The 5,166-nt window shown below is 41.5% G+C and overlaps 1 non-coding gene across 1 annotated transcript; it reads left to right on the forward strand.

Moving 5' to 3' along the window:
- Window positions 1–4,666: 4,666 nt before the first annotated feature.
- LOC141662208 (small nucleolar RNA R71) lies at window positions 4,667–4,773 on the forward strand. The gene has a single exon (XR_012550332.1). It is a non-coding gene; the product is annotated as a small nucleolar RNA R71 (small nucleolar RNA).
- The last annotated feature ends 393 nt before the right edge of the window (window positions 4,774–5,166 follow it).

Here is a 5,166-nt window from a genome sequence, read left to right on the forward strand (position 1 = left end):
GCTTCAACCTCTGCCCATTTACTTTAAATGCCTGACCTGGATCATTCTCAAAAATCTCCACAACTCCATGGGGAAACACAGTTTTGATTATGAAAGGCCCTGATCATCTCGACTTCAATTTTCCAGAAAAAAGACGGAGACGCGAGTTAAATAATAGAACTTGTTACCCCATCACAAATGACTTAAGTACTAAACCTCTATCGTGCCACCTCTTGACTTTTTCCTTGTACATTTTGTTATTTTCATACGCTTGAAGCCGAAACTCTTCGAGTTCATTCAATTAAAGCATTCTCTTCTTACCAGCTGTATCCAAATCAAGGTTCAACTTCTTCAAAGCCCAATATGCTTTATGCTCGAGCTCCACCAGCAAATGACACCCTTTACCATATACCAACTGAAATGAAGACATTCCCAATGGAGTCTTGTATGTTGTTCTATACGTCCAAACAGCTTCATCAAGCTTCAAATACCAATCTTTCCTTGATAGACACATAACTTTCTCTAAGATACGCTTGATCTCTTTGTTAGACACCTCTGCTTGACCATTAGTCTGTGGATGGTAGGATGTTACAATGCGATGATTCACATTATACCTTTGCATCATGGCAGTGAATTTGTGTTTGCAAAAATGCGATCCCTCATCACTGATTATGACTCTCAGAGTCCCAAATCTTGTAAAAATCTGCTTATGAAGAAAATTAAGCATCACATCCGCATCATTTGTCGGCAAAGCCTTGACTTCCAGCCATTTTGACACATAATCGACCACCAACAAGATCCACTAATTATTGCAAGATGAGACAAATGGCCCCATGAAGTCTATTATCCATACATCGAAGACTTCAACCTCAAGAAGTACATTAAGATGCATCTCATCCCTTTTAGACATATTACCCACACGCTGGCATCGATCACACTTCAAAACAAATTGATGCGTATCCTTAAATAATGTGGGCCAGAAGAATCCCGCTTGAAGGACACGAGCTGATGTCTTCTCTCCACCGTAGTGACCTCCATAAACAGTTGAATGACAGTCTCACAAGATTCCCCCCATTTTGCTGTACGGAATACATCTCCTGATGATTTAGTCAGCTCCTTACCTAAACAGATAAGGTTCATCCCACATGTACCACTTCACCTCATGAAGAAACTTCTTCCTTTGAGCATACGATAAGTCGGGAGGCATGATATTACTCACAAGGTAGTTCACAATGTTTGCAAACTACGGTTCTTCCTCTTCCACTCCAAACTGCTGCTCATCGGGAAAAGACTCATTTATCAATATCTTATCCAGTGAAGTTGCACTTGGATCTTCCAAACGAGAGAGATGATAAGCGACTTGATTCTCAGTACCCTTTCTGTCCTTGATCTCCAACTCAAATTCCTGAAGCAAAAGAACCCATCTGATTAATCTAGGCTTCGAGTCCTTCTTCGAGATGAGATATCGAATTGCCGCGTGATCAGTGAAAACTGTCACCTTCGTCCCAAGCAGATAAAATTGAAACTTCTCAAAACCGTAGACAATAGCCAAAAGTTCTTTCTCAGTAGTAGTAGTATAATATAGTTGAGTATCATTTAGGGTCTTACTAGCATAGTAGACCACATGATATATGTTGTTCTTTCTCTGCCCCAGAACTGCTCCAACTGCATAGTCACTTGCATCGCACATCATCTCAAAAGGTTCATTCCAATCAGGTGCGTTATGATAGGTGCCGTGATTAAACTCTTCTTCAAGAACTCAAAAGCAGCTAGGCACTCGTCATCAAACTTGAACGGTACATCCTTCTCCAGAAGATTGCACAAAGGTTTAGAAATTTTTGAGAAGTCCTTGATGAACCGCCTAAAGAAACCCGCATGACCAAGAAAGTTACGAACTCCCTTAACAGAAATTGGTGGGGGAAGATTTTCAATGACCCACACCTTGGCTTTGTCCACCTCAAGACCCTTACTAGAGACCTTGTGACCAAGAATACTGCCCTGTTGCGCCATAAAGTGACATTTCTCCCAGTTGAGAACCAGATTGGTCTCAACACACCTTTTAAGAACGTCATCAAGATTCTGCAAGCACTCATCAAATGAATCGCCAAACACAGAGAAATCGTCTATGAACACTTCCACATTTTGACTAATCATGTCAGAGAAGATAGCCATCATACATCTCTGAAATGTGGCAGGTGCCCCACATAAACCAAAAGAAACCTTTCTAAAGGAGAAAATACCAAATGGACAAGTGAAAGTAGTCTTCTCCTGATCTTTCGGAGCAATGCAAATTTGATTATTGCCCGAATAGCCATCCGGAAGACAGTAGTACTCATGCCCATCCAATCTGTCAAGCATCTGATCAATAAACGGCAGAGGGAAGTGATCTTTTCTCGTGGCCTTGTCCAGCTTCCTGTAATTCATGCAAACTCTCTACCTCTTGACTGTTCGAGTAGGAATGAGCTCATTCTTCTCATTAGCAACAACTGTGATACCTCCTTTCTTTGGTACACACTGAACTGGACTCACCCAAGAACTATCAGAAATGGGATAGATGATCCCTGCATCCAGCCACTTAAGAATTTCCTTCTTCACAACTTCCTTCATGATAGGATTGAACCTTATTTGTTGCTCAATAGTAGGCTTGCTACCTTCTTCTAGCAGAATTTTATGCATACAATAAGAAGGGCTGATTCCCTTAATATCTGTTATCGTCCATCCAATTGTCAATTTGAACTCTCTCAGAATTCTCAAGAGTTTTTCCTCATCACTACCTGAAAGGTCATATGCAAAAATAACAGGCAAGGTAGATGCATCACCTAAAAAAGTATACCTTAAGTGTTCAGGAAATGGTTTAAGCTCAAGTGTAGGAGCTTCCTCAATAGATGGCTTGAGGCGCTTAGGAGATTTCTTCAGCTCCTCCATTCCAAGAGATTCAAAAGGCATATCCATCTTCCTCTTCCAGGGAGAAGCATTCAGATTTTGTAACTGCTCATCACCTTCATCATCTTTGCTATCAGAATTCCCCAACAAGGCCTTTTTCAAATACATCAGACCTTAGCAATTGATCAAATTATGAAGTAACCACAGAATCAACCAACTCCACCTTTAATCACTCCTCATTTTCCGTAGGGAACTTCATGGCATTGAACACATTAAAAGTTACATCCTGATCCAACACTCGCATGGTGAGCTCACCTTTCTGCACCTCAATCAAGGTTCGTCCAGTCGCCAAGAAAGGTCTTCCCAAGATTATGGGAATCTTCTTATCCTCCTCAAAATCAAGAATTATAAAATCAGCAGGAAAGATGAGTTTATCCACCTTGACCAAAACATCCTCAACAATGCCTCGTGGATAAGTAATAGAGCGATCAGCCAACTGTAAAGTCATATAAGCAGGCTTCAGATCCTGTAAGTCCAACTTCTTGAAGATTGACAAAGGCATCAGATTGATGCTAGCTCCTAAGTCACATAAGCATTTGTCAAATGACACATTTCCAATGGATCAAGGAATAGTGAAGCTTCCAGGATCTTTAAGCTTTGGAGGTAACTTCTGTTACAGCACAGCACTGCACTCCTCCATGAGAGATACTATCTTTAAGTCATCAAGCTTCACCTTTCGAGTGAGAATACCTTTCATAAACTTCGCATAACTAGGCATTTGTTCAAGAGCTTCAGCGAAAGGTATGTTGATGTGAAGTTTCTTGAACACCTCTAGAAACTTCTCAAACTGCTTATCCAGCTTTTTCTTCTGCAACCTCTTAGGAAAGGGAGGTGGAGGATAGATTTGTTTTTCGCCTGTATTACCCTCAGGAGGAGTGTGTTCAACAGTAGCCTTCCTTGGTTCCACTTCAGCATCCTTCTGCACTTCTTCTTCAGCCACAGCTTCTTCATTCGAACCATGATAATGTTCGGGGATTGCCACCTTCCCAGACCTCAATGTAATTGCCTTTACCTACTCCTTTACTTCCCTCTTTCCTGGTACTTCAGTGTTACTAGGAAGTGTACCAGGTTGACGATTTAACAAGGCATTGGCAATTTACCCAATTTGATTTTCCAAGGTCTTGATAGAAACCGCTTGGCTCATGCACATGAGCCTCAACTCCTCCAATTCAGATTTTTCATTCGACTATTGCAGCTGGAGTTATTGCCTTGGTGCATATTGCGGGTGCTGAAAACCAGGGGGTTGTACTTCTTTGCTGGGTACTACTGATAAGGATGCTGAACCACATTCTGAGTATTGTTCCAGCTAAAATTAGGATGATTGTGGTTGTTAGGATGATATGTGGCTGGTACAGGTTGCTGCGACCTCTGAAAGTTGCTCACGAACTGAGCCGATTCACTAGAAATGGCACACAGATCATTCTCATGGGCACCAGCACAAAGCTCACAGACACTCGTGATCTAATTAACTCCATAATTAGACGGAGAATCCACCCTCATCGTCAAAGCCTTAAGTTGAGCAGCTATAGTAGTAGCTGCATCCAACTCCAGAATTCCTGCTACCTTACCTTGAGATAGTCGCTGAGTAGAATTCTGGTATTCATTAGCAACCATCAGTTCAATCAATTCATAAGCTTCATCGTAGCTTTTATCCCACAAGGCTCCTCCTGATGTTACATTAAGCATGGGTCTAGAAGTAGCACCCGACCCATTATAGAAACAGTTAATGATCATCCAGTCAAGCATCCCATGATGAGGACACTTCCTAAGCATCTCCTTATATTGATCCCAAGCCTCGCATAAAGATTCTCCAGATTGCTGAGCAAATTGAGTAAGTGCGTTTCTGATTACAGCAGTCTTCACCATAGAAAAGAATTTGGTTAAGAACTTCTGAGCAAGATCCTCCCATTTGGTGATAGACCCTGGTGGTAGAGAATGTAACCAGCACTTAGTTTTATCCCGCGGAGAGAATGGGAAAAGCCTCAACTTGATAGCATCTTTCGAAACTCCATTAAACTTGAAAGTGTCACATATCTTAATGAAATCTCTGATGTGCATGTTGGGGTCTTCTGTCGGAGAACCACCAAGCTGAACTGAGTTCTGTATCATCTGAATCATGATCGACTTGATCTCAAAGGTATTATTGGCCGAACAATGCTAGACTGAATTTCATCGATCTTTGGTTGAGAGTAGTCCATCAAAGCCTTTGGATTTGCTTCTGGTTCTCCCATTGCAATAAGAGCC

The sequence above is a fragment of the Apium graveolens genome, chromosome 5 (assembly GCF_009905375.1).
Source record: "Apium graveolens cultivar Ventura chromosome 5, ASM990537v1, whole genome shotgun sequence".
NCBI classification, from domain to species: Eukaryota; Viridiplantae; Streptophyta; class Magnoliopsida; order Apiales; family Apiaceae; genus Apium; species Apium graveolens.